This window comes from Cherax quadricarinatus, chromosome 7 (assembly GCF_038502225.1).
Source record: "Cherax quadricarinatus isolate ZL_2023a chromosome 7, ASM3850222v1, whole genome shotgun sequence".
NCBI classification, from domain to species: Eukaryota; Metazoa; Arthropoda; class Malacostraca; order Decapoda; family Parastacidae; genus Cherax; species Cherax quadricarinatus.
The window spans coordinates 63,660,263-63,678,714 of record NC_091298.1 but is presented as its reverse complement, the minus strand read 5'-3'; the positions used below and the strand labels follow the sequence as shown (position 1 = coordinate 63,678,714).

Here is an 18,452-nt window from a genome sequence, read left to right as displayed (position 1 = left end):
TGACCCACCAACAGTCCACTCCACTCATGACCCACCAGCAGTCCACTCCACTCATGACCCACCAGCAGTCCACTCCACTCATGACCCACCAGCAGTCCACTCCACTCATGACCCACCAGCAGTCCACTCCACTCATGACCCACCAGCAGTCCACTCCACTCATGACCCACCAGCAGTCCACTCCACTCATGACCCACCAGCAGTCCACTCCACTCATGACCCACCAGCAGTCCACTCCACTCATGACCCACCAGCAGTCCACTCCACTCATGACCCACCAGCAGTCCACTCCACTCATGACCCACCAGCAGTCCACTCCACTCATGACCCACCAGCAGTCCACTCCACTCATGACCCACCAGCAGTCCACTCCACTCATGACCCACCAGCAGTCCACTCCACTCATGACCCACCAGCAGTCCACTCCACTCATGACCCACCAGCAGTCCACTCCACTCATGACCCACCAGCAGTCCACTCCACTCATGACCCACCAGCAGTCCACTCCACCCATGACCCACCAACAGTCCACTCCACTCATGACCCACCAGCAGTCCACTCCACTCATGACCCACCAGCAGTCCACTCCACTCATGACCCACCAGCAGTCCACTCCACTCATGACCCACCAGCAGTCCACTCCACTCATGACCCACCAGCAGTCCACTCCACTCATGACCCACCAGCAGTCCACTCCACCCATGACCCACCAACAGTCCACTCCACTCATGACCCACCAGCAGTCCACTCCACTCATGACCCACCAGCAGTCCACTCCACTCATGACCCACCAGCAGTCCACTCCACTCATGACCCACCAGCAGTCCACTCCACTCATGACCCACCATCAGTCCACTCCACTCATGACCCACCAGCAGTCCACTCCACTCATGACCCACCAGCAGTCCACTCCACTCATGACCCACCAGCAGTCCACTCCACTCATGACCCACCAGCAGTCCACTCCACTCATGACCCACCAGCAGTCCACTCCACTCATGACCCACCAGCAGTCCACTCCACCCATGACCCACCAACAGTCCACTCCACTCATGACCCACCAGCAGTCCACTCCACTCATGACCCACCAGCAGTCCACTCCACTCATGACCCACCAGCAGTCCACTCCACTCATGACCCACCAGCAGTCCACTCCACTCATAACCCACCAGCAGTCCACTCCACTCATGACCCACCAGCAGTCCACTCCACTCATGACCCACCAGCAGTCCACTCCACTCATGACCCACCAGCAGTCCACTCCACTCATGACCCACCAGCAGTCCACTCCACTCATGACCCACCAGCAGTCCACTCCACCCATGACCCACCAACAGTCCACTCCACTCATGACCCACCAGCAGTCCACTCCACTCATGACCCACCAGCAGTCCACTCCACTCATGACCCACCAGCAGTCCACTCCACTCATGACCCACCAGCAGTCCACTCCACTCATGACCCACCAGCAGTCCACTCCACTCATGACCCACCAGCAGTCCACTCCACCCATGACCCACCAACAGTCCACTCCACTCATGACCCACCAGCAGTCCACTCCACTCATGACCCACCAGCAGTCCACTCCACTCATGACCCACCAGCAGTCCACTCCACTCATGACCCACTAGCAGTCCACTCCACTCATGACCCACCATCAGTCCACTCCACTCATGACCCACCAGCAGTCCACTCCACTCATGACCCACCAGCAGTCCACTCCACTCATGACCCACCAGCAGTCCACTCCACTCATGACCCACCAGCAGTCCACTCCACTCATGACCCACCAGCAGTCCACTCCACTCATGACCCACCAGCAGTCCACTCCACCCATGACCCACCAACAGTCCACTCCACTCATGACCCACCAGCAGTCCACTCCACTCATGACCCACCAGCAGTCCACTCCACTCATGACCCACCAGCAGTCCACTCCACTCATGACCCACCAGCAGTCCACTCCACTCATGACCCACCAGCAGTCCACTCCACTCATGACCCACCAGCAGTCCACTCCACTCATGACCCACCAGCAGTCCACTCCACTCATGACCCACCAGCAGTCCACTCCACTCATGACCCACCAGCAGTCCACTCCACTCATGACCCACCAGCAGTCCACTCCACTCATGACCCACCAGCAGTCCACTCCACTCATGACCCACCAGCAGTCCACTCCACCCATGACCCACCAACAGTCCACTCCACTCATGACCCACCAGCAGTCCACTCCACTCATGACCCACCAGCAGTCCACTCCACTCATGACCCACCAGCAGTCCAATTACCCATGACCCACCAGCAGTCCACTCCACTCATGACCCACCAGCAGTCCACTCCACTCATGACCCACCAGCAGTCCACTCCACTCATGACCCACCAGCAGTCCACTCCACTCATGACCCACCAGCAGTCCACTCCACTCATGACCCACCAGATTGTTAGTCAAAATTCTGTATGACTTGTTAATAATCTATGTCGAACCAAAAATCCATCATAATTTACAGTCTCCTTCGTGTATGTATTCTTGATATAATCTCTAGCTTGAGTTTAGTATTTTGCTAAACAAGGATAGATTCTGTAGTTAATTTTAGTTTAATATATTTATTATAGACACCATACCCGTGGTGTGGGTGGTAGTCAAAAAATTACATTATAATTATTATTATTATAATCATGGGGAGCGCTAAACTCGTAGGATTATACAGCGCATGTGGGGGGATGGAAGGTATTCAGGTTCAATTCAGGGAACCGGAGCACAGATCCAATTCCCTAGATCAAGAGCCCCTCACCAACGTCAAGGAACCTCCCTTGAGGGGCAAAAAATTACAGAGGCACATAATTGGACCAAAAATTGGGCCCCCAAGTTTTGATAACTAACAAGTTACAGTGAAATAAACTACTTACATTGTTATATCTGGTTACATTATTAATTAATTATTTATGTAGACATGAATTCAGTCACAAATATTAGAAAGTAGTTTATAACTGGTTTGGAATTATATATATTACCCAATATTTTGGCAAGATATGATTAAATTTAAACAAGTTTAAGTACTTATAAGTTATTTTTATTAAGCAAAATCAGGTGATACGAGAGTTACTGCAAAATACGTATAATTACAATGTATCATTTATATAAATTTATAAAAATAATTATTTTTAGTATCTCACAATATGTTTAGTTCTTCTTTTTTATTATAACAATAATCACATTCTTTTAATTCCTCGTTTAATAACCCATAACTGGGTCATTCTGTGAGGTTTTAAGACTTGTCTCAGTTTAACGTGTTTTCTGAGATATGGAAGTAACCCACACGTAGAGAGAAGCTTGTGATGACGTTTACTCGGACCTGGACCATTTACAAGTCACACTAAGACACGAGAGTGAGGGAGCTCCCTCACCATCGTGTGTTAGTGTGACTTATCAATGGTCCAGGTCGGACCCAACGGGGCCATAAGCTTTTCTCTATGTGCGGGTTATTCGTCTATACTCACAACACAGGTTTAACTGAGGACTTGAGGGGGTAGCAACCATGCTGAAAGACCCGGCTACTTTATATAAATCTGCTGGAACTTTCCTGTGAAAAATGGGCTCAAAGTTACTCTTGAGCAAATTGTTATTCAGTTTTATAGACAGTCAAATGTATTCCCGCCGCTGGTGTTATATCTTCCCAGATATTTCACAGGATCAGATTCCTTTTTCAGTAACCAAATATACCTTCATATTATTTAAGTATTTATAAATTATAATGTTGTGAAAGTATTCATTTTGTGTACTGTTATTCCTAATAAGACCGAAGAGCCTAGCTAAGTGGTAGGGTAAAAGTTAAGTGGAACTGAGCAAAGTGACCAACAGTGTGTTGTGAATAATTAAATTGCACCAAAGTGGTTGTGTCACTTACCTTTTACATCCTACCTCACTCCCACCCTTTTCCAATATTTCTATCTTTACCCATCCTTCTTCCTTACCCATCTTACCAAAGACTCTGGTCATAAGAATCGAAAAGTTACTATTTTACCTCCATTACTGTCCCATACTGAGGTTTAGTCTTTAGGTTCCCTGTAATGACAGTTAAGGTTGAATGTGACCTGCTCAACACCACTTAAACTACAAGATACGCACCTCTCAGTCCTTACACACACACACACACACACATATATATATGCGTTTATTACTGTTATTTGTTGGTTAACTGACTAATATAAAGGAGCATTGCGGCTCAATGTAACTGGTTCACCACCAGTTTAGATTTTATTCTCAAAAATAGAGATTAAAGCCTGAGTACATACACACTTCTCTGTTTATCTGTTAAAACTGAGTTATAATTGGATGCTGGAAGATGTGTCCTTACAATTCGTCATTTACTAAAGTCAAAAAAATAATTTTCAAGGCAAAATTAACCTGCAAACGAAGCAAAATGAAACAAAGAATTTTTTGAACCAAAGCCCAATTTTGTGTCGGGAGGTGTTCACAGCATTCTTTTTCCCCCCGGAGAATTAGGTAAGGTTTGTTAGGTTAAGTCACAGCTGGAGCTTTTGGTCATCTGACCGAGGCCTTCCACTGGCTTACCCCTCAAAATTCTGATTATATCCATTAGACTCCCGGAGAGTCCTGCTTGTTCTTAACACTTTCAGCAGCAGTGGTTCATTGGTTAACAACAACAGTGTGACCTGACACAGGTCTTAGTCACCTGACCTATCCCAGCTACGTCACACACGATTTTAATCTGCAAAAGGTCACTGTACTAAGATAAAATGGTACCTTTCGGGTCTTCTTATAATATTTTCACATTTCTTGTGGGGAAAACATTACAACACTAAAAAATTTTCTTTTGATATATGTATATTTTACATTATAATTATTTTTTTATAGTTATTGTAATACAATTTTTTCCAATGATAATAATATTATTATAGCATCATCTGGTACCGGGAGATCCAAGAGGCAGCATCTCGGGCTTACATCTGCAGGATCCAGGAGGTTCATCCCTGGGTAAGTAATAAGCCTGGACAAGTTTCCTAACATCTCTTCTGTTTACCTAGAAGCAACATCGTCTAGGACACAGAGGTAATCATATGACACTTCCAAGGTTTTTTTTTATATAGAGTCGAAATATGAACATTAATCAGAATTTGCTGTTACTGATACAATGTTCAGTGACATTCTTGCCTTCCAGTAAAAGATCAATGACTCACAGTTCCTACTTTCTTTAACTGCTTCGCAATAATTCCTTCATAACTGATAAAAGTGCTAAGCTTTGCAATCTAACACTTGAGAATTTGTGGATTAAATTTTTGATGCGTTTGCTGGCGGAGAAGTTGTTGTACAGATACAGTCATGAAATTTAATTCACAGAGGCTAGCTAATTCACTCTTAAGCTTTTGCCAAGTCATTCAGCTTTATAAAACTCAAAGTTACTGCTGTAGTTTCATCTTCAAATTCAAATGACTGGCTTTGACATGTGCGGGTAGTCTGTTCCAAACACCTCTTATTGTACAGCAATAAAGGAATGGAACAGACTACCCGCACATGTCAAAGCCAGTCATAGCATGAACCAGTTCAAGAAGAGTGCCAAAAGGTGTCTGATGAATGTAGCTACAGAAAGGGAGGGGAATGATTTTCTATTTTTTATCTAACATACGTGTAAATTTTACCTTATTCCTAGTAATGACCCTCGTATTGTAGATAGTCTTAATGACCCTCGTGTAGTAGATAGTCTTTTTAGTATGATAATAAGATGTTATCTTCATTATAGAATAATAAGAAAATATTATAAACTTTATATTATAATAATAAGGTAAAAGGACCCCAATGGAAATAAGTCACTCTGTCTGACTTTTTTGGGTTATCCCAGGTTCTCTACACATATGCTGCTATGTATGATAATTCTATGTAACTGTATTTGTGTATACCTGAATAAACTTACTTGCTTACTTACTTATTCTAACAACTATAAGCTACGGTTTATTTGAAAAAATGTATATATACGTATTTTCATTCAGTGACTGAGAAGCAACCTCTGGAACACATGTTCTAAACGAAGATAATTATGGAGTGTAAAAATTCCAAGAATCTTTGTGACTACAAACTTGCGAATATGATAACCTGGCTAAGTATTGTGTGAAAATAATTTCCCAAAATTATGCTGTATATATTTTTATAATGTAAATATACCTGATTAATACATTACTATTGCTCTAAAGTGTATTTTAAAGAAGTGAACCGACGGCTAAGCTCTGTGCCTGCGCTGACGAGCAGGGTGGGAGACGCCATTGTTTTTGCATGTGGTACAGGCACGCTAATGAAATGTGCATAAATTTTCGTCGCTCTAGGGGCTATATTGGGCTTAAAACCTCTCAAATAGGAGCCGAAATTGTTGGATTGCAGTCCTGCATAACGTGAGCATTAAGCAGATGGACAGGACAGCTCCAGGAACCCCAGCTAAGTTGTCTATTTATGTTGAGATTCTGGCCAGTATTTACTTCATATTTAGACAGGGGGGTATGACACACCATAATCTCCAGACTAATTGGTGAGTCTTATGATTATAAATTCTCCTTCTGTTATCTAAATGTGTATATGTAATCATTTATTAATTTTAATACACAGTCCACATATTTGTATTAATGTTTTACCAGAATTCCTGGTGATGTATACTTCATTTGAAATTAATATAGGTCCAGAATGACTTGTGGAGAGAGACATTATGGTAGGTATCGAAGGGGGACATTTTTTGCGACCTAGGTGTCCTAAAATTCCTACTTGTCTCTGTAACCTTGATAAAGAATAATTATCTTTGTTACCATTTACTGGTATGTATCTTATGAGTTACATCCAGGTAAATTTAATTTTCCACAATAGTTTGCCCGTTGATTACATATGCACATTTAGGTAACAGAATGATAATATATAATAATAAGACTCACCAATTAGTCTGGAGATTATGGTGTGTCATACCCCCCTGTCTAAATATGAAGAAAATACTGGCCAGAATCTCAACATAAACAGACAACTTAGCTGGGGTTCCTGGAGCTGTCCTGTCCATCTGCTTAATGCTCACGTTATGCAGGACTGTAAATCCAACAATTTCGGCTTCTATTTGAGAGGTTTTAAGCCCAATATAACCCCTAGAGCGACGAAAAATTATGCACATTTCATTAGCGTGCCTGTACCACAATCAAAAACAATGGCGTCTCCCACCCTGCTCGTCAGCGCAGGCACAGAGCTTCCCCGTCGGTTCACTTCTTTAAAATACACTTTACAGCAATAGTAATGTATTAATCAGGTATATTTACATTATAAAAATATATACAGCATAATTTTGGGAAATCATTTTCCACATATTGTGTGTTTGTGTAGTGTTGCCTGTCCATGTCCTTTCGCATGCTATTTTATTACCTTTTAACAAGTCACTAGAAACTATCACTCCCGACACTACTCAAGACAGAAAGGGTTACACCAATACATAAAGGTGGTGACCCCACAGATGTAAACAACTATAGGCCAATATCAAACTTACTATTGCTATCCAAAATCTTCGAGGAATTCGTGCACAAGAGATTATGTTCGTTTATAACAGCAGAAAAAAATAAAAGCACAAACGATGCAATTGTAAAAATCCTAGATCTGCTTTACACAGCACTGGCAAATAAGGAACATTCATTAGGACTTTTTACTGACCTAAGAAAAGCTTTTGACACAGTAAACCACGGCATCCTACTCCACAAACTTGACCATTATGGCATAAGAGGCCACACACTTGCATATTTCAAATCCTACCTTACTAATAGGTATCAGTACGTCACCATTAAAGACACAGCTTCATCAACACGACCACTTGATACTGGAGTGCCACAGGAAAGTGTTCTTGGTCCCCAGCTCTTCCTCTTATACATCAATGATCTTTCCAAAGTATCACAACACCTGAAACCCATTCTCTTTGCTGACGACACGACTTACGTCATCTCCCACCCAAATCTTGCCTCACTCAACACCATTGTTAACGAGGAGCTACTAAAAAAATATCTACTTGGATGACAACCAATAAACTCACACTTAACACTGACAAAACCTATATTATGTTTGGTAACAGAGCAGGTGATGCACAACTTAACATCAAGATCAACAACACTCTTATTGCTAAACATAATGAGGACACTTCCCTGGGTCTACACCTCGACAGCAACCTGAAAATCAGCACCCATATCCAACATATAACAAAAAAAAAAAAAAAGCATCTCAAACGGTTGGGATCCTCTCCAAGATACGTTACTGCGTGCCACAATCAGCCCTTCTCGCACTATACTATTCACTCATCTATCCCTACCTCACCTATGCTGTTTGTGTCTGGGGATCAACAGCAGCAACCCACCTAAAGCCAATAATAACCCAACAGAAAACTGCAGTAAGAATTATCATGCAATCCAATACTAGGCAACCCATCCCCCCCTCCCCACTTTTCAAAGATCTGAACTTACTGTACAGAACATCCACACTTACTACTGTTCGACATACATTTACAAAACCATAAATTCCAATATTAACCCTGAACTAAAACACTATGACATTCCCCGTGTCCGGCTAAACCTACACAAAAATTCAGTGTACATAAAAGGACCTAAAATCTGGAACACCCTACCTGAAAACTCTAGAACTGCAGACATAACCATCACTTTCAAAACTACGGTTAGAAAACATCTTATGTCCCTGACACCCCACCATCAGCTAGCTACATGAAAACCACCAATTCTCTTGTATCACACACACACAAAAAATAACCTAGACCCCCCCTCGATATCTGTGATTCACCCCAATGTACACTTACACTCACCCAATTGACTGTAAACATAGAAATAAGTAACGAAACTATTACCTATCTGAATCCTACTTACATGGATATAAAACTAGACTAATATAACTTAATATTTTCCAGTTTACGTCCGGTAATCATATAATTTTACCTTGCAAGAGGAAAAAAACGCGATACTGGAAGTCCAGGGAAAGATTTTTCGAGTGTCAAATTCAGGTATATAACTACAAAATTCTGAACTCCTTTTACACCAGGATTAAATTCACAGAAGCATCAACAAAAAATGCAGACTACAATGTACGTTTCAGTAATATTTCAAATACATATTTGAAATTTGAAAGGAAGATTTTTTAACAGAGTAAAGCTGCTTACCTTGCTTCTTATGATAGATACACGTCACTGCCTAGCAGTTGGTACCTGAAAAAGAGAATGGAAATGAAAAATCTATCGCTTATGAAACATACATGGAAGTTAAAATGAATGGGTTTGCAGTTCCTGTATACCTGGAGGGTGTTCTGGGGGTCAACGCCCCCGAGGCTCGATCCATGACCAGGCTTTGCCTGGTTACAGTGTTAATACATATATGATTTATGAATATATACAATTTCAAATTGTACATAGAAAAGAGAGGCACTTACTATGCCAAGCATTTCGGTAATATTAATATTAAACCTTACCAACTACTTAATTCTAGTGCTAGAATATACATTTAGGCATTGAATGACAATACAATACGTCAGGAGTAATTCATTGTAGTTAGAAGTTAGATGATTAAAATGTTAGGTAGTAATTATTAATCAAAAAAAGCTCTAAACCTTGTTAGGTAGTAAGAGTAGCCTAGCTGTTGAAAATAAAAATCTCTGAAATGGTTCTAAGAAGCAAGATCGCCAACCACCTTGATACTCATCAGTTACACAACCCAGGGCAACACGAGTCGCTCCTTATTACGAACACAGGTAAATAATGGCCTGTGAGACCTGGTTGTAATGGGAATGTGGAGCAAATAAATCTCAACAGTAGACTATAAAGTATATTTTCCTTCACCAGATGATATATACAAGTATGTACACTATGTACAATATGTACAGATGGAACAGTAAGTGTACACCACAGTGACAGATGGCAAAGCAGAAGCCACAGAGAGTGCACCGTGCTCAACCAGCAGCTTGGCAAGTCTGCCAATGCTTACCACAAGTGAGCCACGTTGCTTCAGCTTTGGTAGGCTTGCCTGTGATTGGCCAATGAACGAAGGTACTGATTTAACGATGGATACCCTATTGATCGTTAAAGCCTTAGCACCTGCTTTGCTGGTTGGGAGGCAGCCTATATAGGGGTGTGATATACGCCGAATAAATTGTAACATACTCTTTGCATGCTACACTCCTGCCTGTCCCAGCTACTAGACCTCTATGATAAGGTCCTGGATGCTTTAGAGATAAACAAAATGCAGTTGTACTATACGCAGACTTTGCGAAAGCCTTCGACAAGTGTGACCACGGTGTAATAGTGCACAAAATGCATGATAAAGGAATAACAGGAAAAGTTGGTAATTGGATCTATAACTTCCTAACAAGTAGAACACAAAGAGTAATAGTAAACAGAGTAAATCTGAAGCAGCTACAGTGAAAAGCTGTTTCACAAGGCACAGTACTCGCTCCCATTCTGTTCCTCATCCTCTTATCTGAAATAGACAGAGATGTAGACCATAGGCCCGTATCTTCCTCTGCGGATGACGTCCGAATTCCCATGATAGTATCCTCTGTTGAAGACACTGCAAGACTATAAACAGACATCAACCAAATCTTTAAATGGGCCGCAGAAAACAATATGAAGTTCATTGAAGAGAAATTTCGATTAGTCAATTATGGAAAACTTTAGGAAATTAAAACTGTATCAAGGTATAAAACAAATTCTAACCAAACAATTGAGCGAAAAACTAACGTGAAGGACCTGGGAGTGATAATGTCAGAGGATCTCACCTTCAAAGACCACAACAATTGTGTATATACCTCATCTTCTAGAAAAATGTTAGGATGGATAATGAGAACCTTCAAAACTAGGATGCCAAGCCCATGATGATTCTCTTCAAATCGCTTGCTCACTCTCTCTAGGCTGGAATGCTGCTGTACACTAACAACCCCCTTCAAGGCAGACGAAACTGCTGACCTGGAGAATTAGTACTGAGTGTCCTGTAAACATACTGTACTCATCTAGTTGTGGTTGTAGGGGTCGATTCACAGCTCCTGGCCCCGTGCACAGTAGTGTGGAAATTTTATGTTAAGCAAACTTACACTTTTGAATAGAGAGGGGGGATATTTGGAACCTGATTTAATGATTATTCTAAAAACAAATTTCAGCCAAATCCAACAATGGTAAATAAAATATGGGCAACATCCGGGTTATTTTAATGTTTGAACGTTTGTAAAATACATTGCAAGTAGCCAATCATGTAATTCCTGCTCACTATTACCAACCAGAATCACTCATATCTACTTCAGTATTAGAGAAATTACAGAATAATGTAAGTCTCAAGCATGATCTTTATAATGCAGTATGAAAAAACACCATAGTGAAAATAGGAAATAAAACCCTAGCGCATTCATGTACTTACACACATCTTCATAGAAATAGGAAGAAGAGACACGAGAAGCACGTTTGAAATGTTAAATCATATATTGTTTTTAATTTCCAGTAGCGAATCATTTACTGTATCCTTTTGTAATTTATTCCACTGGTCGGCTATTGCGTTTATAATATAAAAAAATCCCAGCAACTCCACTTTTTTCTCACTTGACAACTGTGGCTTCTTGTCCTTGTTGCAAGTTATCTGATCTTGCAAGACCTTTTATGACCTTATCAACTCTTCATCATAACTCATACTTTTAACTCTGGCTGCCGTTTTGAAGCTCTTGTTTGGACCTTTTTCTAACTGGCCATTTTATAACTGGCTAGTGCAGCATGTCTTACAATTTCTTTTAATATGATCTACCCGTGACATCATTTTTTTTTAAATAAGATCTCCCAGGTCCCTTTATCTGACACCTTCAATCTTTTATCAGTCTTCATGGGGCCTCATTCTATGCCATTTCCATTACATGGCATTTTTCTCCATTAAATTCCATTATCCATTTACTCAATTTATCCAAGTCATCCTGAAGAGATTTACAGTTATATTTATTATTCATTTAACCTAATGTTTTGACATATGTAAATATATTCATACAGTTTTTTTTTCTTTCAGGTAAAGCATTTACATAAACTGAAATATTACTGGGACAGTCTACATCAAGTGTCCTCCTAACTACAGTATAACGCGAGACAATAATACTGGGCGACTTCAATATCTGTTTTCAGCAGCAAAATAACGGGCTATGCAAAAGGTATAAGCAAATTCTAGGATTAAATAGCTACACCCAACTAATTAATACACCAACCCGGATCACACAGTTCTCAGCCACCATAATTGACCACATACTTTGTAACCGCGCTGAGAACATTAGTCAGTCAGGCGTCATTACCACAGGTCTTAGTGATCATTTCATCATTTACTGCACCAGGAAAATCACTAGGGATAGGATAGGCCTACACAGGACAATAAAAATGAGGTCAACTAGAAACTACAGTAAAGAAACACTGGTAAATAGGCTACACAATTGTGACTGGACAGAGATAACAAGTTGCAGGGACGTAAACGATGCCTGGGAAAAATTCAAAACAATGTTCACTACCATTTTTGATAATATTGCACCAGTTAAAGAGGTTAGGATTAAACGAAGAACTGAACCCTGGATGACTACTGAGATATTAGATAATATGAAATTCAGAGACCAGCTGCTAAAAGATTTAAAGCAAACAGACAGGATATTGCAGCACTAAATGAATTCCAAAGGGTGAGGAACAGAGTACAGAGACTTATAAAAGGAGCAAAGGCAAAGCACTATTGCTCAAAAATTGAAGAGTATAAGCATAACCCCAGAAAGCTCTGGCAACAACTAAAACAGTTGGGGTATAGCCATAAGCCAGTAGATAGGTCTAACATAGTACTCACTATCGATAATGAGGTATGCCACGAAACATCTAAGGTGGCAAATTGCTTTAATTCCTACTACACATCTGTTGCATCAACACTAGTAAGTAAACTACCAGCTGCATCAAATACCTTTAACACAGACTCTGATAAGTTTCAAACATACTATACCAATAAAGGGGTTACCCCAAACAGTTGTCAACTAGTAAGTGTATCTCATGACTTCATTCAAAAAGAACTAAGCAGGTTAAACCCAACTAAGAGCACAGGCCCTGATAACATCCCGTCTAAGTTCCTAAAAGATGGTGCTTCTGAACTGTCAATCCCTATTGCTCACATAATAAATCTATCAATCACCATTAATACCGTACCGGAGGGGTTCAAGGAGGCCAGAGTTACTCCTATCTTCAAGAAAAATAATAGATCTGATGTAAGCAACTATAGGCCTGTTAGTATACTCAGTATAATATCTAAAATTCTGGAGAGGGAGGTGTATTCTCAAGTAGTTAAGTACCTTAATGACAACAGCATTCTCCATAGCTATCAATCGGGCTTTAGAAGATCCTACTCAACCGACACCTCCCTTATTAATTTGATGGATTACCTGAGAACTGAAATGTCAAAAGGGAACCTCATAGGTATGGTAACCTTAGACCTGCAAAAGGCCTTCGGTACTGTCAACCACAATATATTATGTAAGAAACTTCAAGCTATCGGTATAGGTTCTGTAGACTGGTTTAAGTCCTACCTTAGCAACAGGAGACAAATAGTCAAAATCAACAAAACGGAATCAGAACCCCTGCCGATAACATGTGGAGTTCCCCAAGGTAGTATTCTGGGTCCCTTATTATTCTTATGTTATGTCAATGATATGCCTATCAGTGTCAAGTGCAAACTCCTACTGTACGCAGATGACAGTGCTCTGTTAGTGACAGGTAAAGACCCACAAGATATTGCTAATGTTTAACACTGGAACTGGAGTCCTGCAGCAAATGGTTAGTAGACAACAAACTATCATTACACCTAGGGAAAACTGAAGCCATTCTCTTTGGCACGAAACATAAACTGAGAAGGGTAAATAATTTTAATGTTCAGTGTAATGGGGAGCCCATCACTTTGGTTTCATCAGTAAAATATCTGGGAATCCCCTTTGACCCATGCATGTCAGGAGAATTGATAGGGAACAGTGTAGTAAAGAAAGCGAATGCCAGACTGAAGTTCTTGTATAGACAAGCACAGTGTCTACCTACTGAGGCTCGCAGGACCCTATGTCTAGCCCTTATACAATGCCATATGGATTACGCTTGCTCTTCATGGTACTCTGCCTTGACAAAAAAACTGAAAGATAGACTGCAAATCACCCAGAACAAAATCGTAAGATTCACCCTGGGGCTGGGACCAAGAGAACATGTAGGCCAGGATGAATTACAGCAGTTGGATATGCTGAATGTTGAAGACAGAGTAAAACAACTGAAGCTAAATCATGTTTATAAAATTGCTCACAAACAGTGTCCAGAATATCTTGCTGTCAATTTTGTCAAGATTGGGAACCAAAGCAATCATAGTACTAGGGGGAGAGAGCACAACTTTGTAGTACCCACAGTCAGTGGCCAGGCGTCAAACACCTTTTATTGTACAGCAATAAAGGAATAGAACAGACTACCCGCACATGTCAAAGCCAGCCATAGCATGAACCAGTTCAAGAAGAGTGCCAAAAGGTGTCTGATGAATGTAGCTACAGAAAGGGAGGGGAATGATTTTCTATTTTTTAGCTAAAATACGTGTAAATTTTACCTTATTCCTAGTAATGACCCTCGTATTGTAGATAGTCTTAATGACCCTCGTGTAGTAGATAGTCTTTTTAGTATGATAATAAGATGATATCTTCATTGTAGAATAATAAGAAAATATTATAACCTATTATTATAATAATAAGGAGGTGCGGGATTACCAAAACTGTTGTCCAGAGGGCTGAGGAAGGGTTGTTGAGGTGGTTCGGACATGTAGAGAGAATGGAGCGAAACAGAATGACTTCAAGAGTGTATCAGTCTGTAGTGGAAGGAAGGCGGGGTAGGGGTCGGCCTAGGAAGGGTTGGAGGGAGGGGGTAAAGGAGGTTTTGTGTGCGAGGGGCTTGGACTTCCAGCAGGCATGCGTGAGCGTGTTTGATAGGAGTGAATGGAGACAAATAGTTTTTAATACTTGACGTGCTGTTGGAGTGTGAGCAAAGTAACATTTATGAAGGGATTCAGGGAAACCGGCAGGCCGGACTTGAGTCCTGGAGATGGGAAGTACAGTGCCTGCACTCTGAAGGAGGGGTGTTAATGTTGCAGTTTAAAAACTGTAGTGTAAAGCACCCTTCTGGCAAGACAGTGATGGAGTGAATGATGGTGAAAGTTTTTCTTTTTCGGGCCACCCTGCCTTGGTGGGAATCGGCCAGTGTGATAATAATAATAAAAAAAATAAGGTAAAAGGACCCCAATGGAAATAAGTCACTCTGTCTGACTTTTTTGGGTTATCCTAGGTTCTCTACACATATGCTGCTATGTATGATAATTCTATGTAACTGTATTTGTGTATACCTGAATAAACTTACTTACTTAACGCCACTCGGAATCTTTGGAAGTTACCCCATATATTACTATATCCATTTTCTTTTACAAAGTGCTGATCTTGCCGTTTTCTCTTACGTTCATTAATTAGTCGGGTTATCATCATGGTAGCAGCTTTCTTTTGTGAATAACAATATTTTATGACATGTACTCTGCACTTTGTATACTGTAAAAAAAGAAATTAAGTTGTATTGTGTGCTCATTTCCTTGACATAGTCTGGTGGCTAAAGCTCTCGCTTCACTCGGCGACAGTCTGGGTTCGATTCCCAGCGAGGGTAGAAATATTAGGCCTGTTTCTTTGCACCGGTTGTCTATGTTCACCCATCAGTAAAATGGGTACCTGGGTGTTAGTGGACTGGTGTGGGTCGCATCCTGGGACACTGACCTAATTTGCGGGAAACGTTCTGCATAACAAAGGTCTTTGTATATAGTAGTATGTCACTGATGTCAGCTGTGGTCTGTATACCTTGTACTTGTACTTGTAGTAAATATATTATTATTATTTACTGGGGCCCGGTTAAGGCCCTTGTAAATAGCAGCTTTAGGGACTGTTCAAATTCAAATTCAAAGTTTATTCTCTATAAGGATTACAATGCTGAGTTTACAGAATTTGGTTATTGTGTGGTTTACATGTAGTAAAATAATAATTACAGAGTGTACCACTAGAACACCTAGCATGGCTAGGCATTTCGGGCAGACTTAGTTTAATTCTTAATTTTAAAATATTACAAATTATGAGGTAAGTTGGTATTATGGCTAAGTGACTAAATACTAGATTGTGAGTTTAGCAATGTGAATGCTTTTGTTTTGGCACAGTACATAGTTTCAGTATTGGAGTATCACAGGATTCATTATTTTAAGATTGAGATTAATATTTCTGTTTATGGTCAAATGGGTGAGTGAGTGTAAGTGTGAACCACCAGGTGGTATTCGTGTAGTTAGTTGACAGGGTGTATCAGGGAGATAAGATGTTTTCTGATGGTAGATTTGAAGGTGATGAATGTGTCTGCAGTTCTAGAGTTCTCAGGTAGGGTGTTCCAGATTTTAGGGCCTTTGACATACATTGAATTTTTGTAACCTGTAGCCCGGGGGCTACACAGTACCTGTAGCCCAAGGACCTCACAGTACCTATAGCCCGGGGGCTCACAGTACTTGTAGCCCGGGGGCCTCACAGTACTTGTAGTCCAGGGGCCTCACAGTACCTGTAGCCCAGGGGCCTCACAGTACCTGTAGCCCAGGGGGCCTCACAGCACCTGTAGTCCAGGGGCCTCACAGTACCTGTAGCCCAGGGGCCTCACAGTACCTGTAGTCCAGGGGCCTCACAGTACCTGTAGCCCAGGGGCCTCACAGTACCTGTAGTCCAGGAGCCTCACAGTACCTGTAGCCCAGGGGCCTCACAGTACCTGTAGTCCAAGAGCCTCACAGTACCTGTAGGCCAGGGGCCTCACAGTACCTGTAGTCCAGGGGCCTCACAGTACCTGTAGTCCAGGGGCCTCACAGTACCTGTAGGCCAGGGGCCTCACAGTACCTGTAGCCCAGGGGCCTCACAGTACCTGTAGTCCAGGGGCATCACAGTACCTGTAGCCCAGGGGCCTCACAGTACTTGTAGTCCAGGGGCCTCACAGTACCTGTAGCCCAGGGGCCTCACAGTACCTGTAGTCCAGGGGCCTCACAGTACCTGTAGTCCAGGGGCCTCACAGTACCTGTAGTCCAGGGGCCTCACAGTACCTGTAGCCCAGGGGCCTCACAGTACCTGTAGTCCAGGGGCCTCACAGTACCTGTAGTCCAGGGGCATCACAGTACCTGTAGCCCAGGGGCCTCACAGTACCTGTAGTCCAGGGGCCTCACAGTACCTGTAGCCTAGGGGGTCTCACATATTAAATAATTGTAAACTTATCTAAAATTTATTTAGTTGGATTAGGCTAAATTAAATTGCTCTTGTTATAATAAGGCCAGGTAAGTTTTCTAAGGTTCTTTTGGTGCAAAATTATTAATTTTTATATTAAAATAAATGAAAAGATGTATCTTTTAACGTATAGAGAATTCTTTTTAGAAAGGACTTAATTTTAAACGAGTTCTTGCTAATTGGCCAATTTTACTTATTCGTCACGACATATATATAGAACAGTAATTGTTTTAATTCTATGATTTTTTTTCTCCAATTTTCAGAATACAGCTGATATGCTTTTGTCTCCTAGCCACAAAATTTCCGAATTTCAAGATAGCAACCACGAAGAAAAATACATAATAAAAATGAATAACCGTGGCATTAAAAGAAAGAGAAACACTGAATATACTCCACGAAAACGACATTGTGTTATACCGGGGGAAAGTGACGATTTTATGGACGTTGACGAACATGACAACAGTAATGTATGTCCAGCCATGGATTATGACGAACATGACAACAGTAATGAATGTCCAGCCATGGACGTTGACGAATATGACAACAGTAATGAATGTCCAGCCATGGACGTTGACGAACATAACAACAGTAATGAATGTCCAGCCATGGATTATGACGAACATGACAACAGTAATGAATGTCCAGCCATGGACGTTGACGAATATGACAACAGTAATGAATGTCCAGCCATGGACGTTGACGAATATGACAACAGTAATGAATGTCCAGCCATGGACGTTGACGAATATGACAACAGTAATGAATGTCCAGCCATGGACGTTGACGAATATGACAACAGTAATGAATGTCCAGCCATGGATTATGACGAACATGACAACAGTAATGAATGTCAAGGCATGGATTATGACGAACATGACAACAGTAATGAATGTCCAGCCATGGACCATGAGAAAATGAGAGCATTAATGAATATCATGCCACGGACTATGAGGAACACAATAGAGTCTGACGACATGTTAGTAGAAGAAATACAAGTAGATTCTGAACCTGTTATGAGAAATTATTATTATTATTATTATTATTATTATTATTATTATTATTATTATTATGATATGAGCATCACCTGCAAGAG

At 41.3% G+C, this 18,452-nt stretch overlaps 1 protein-coding gene across 7 annotated transcripts in view; it reads right to left on the bottom strand.

The window, feature by feature from the left end:
• LOC128686940 (glutamate receptor ionotropic, delta-1) overlaps positions 1-18,452 on the bottom strand; it is a 135,461-nt gene that overhangs the window by 78,320 nt on the left and 38,689 nt on the right. For all 7 annotated transcript variants that reach the window (XM_070082621.1, XM_070082622.1, XM_070082620.1 and 4 more), the window contains one exon: positions 9,189-9,233. The gene's annotated coding sequence lies outside the window, so the exon portion shown is untranslated. The remainder of the gene's footprint in view (positions 1-9,188; positions 9,234-18,452) is intronic.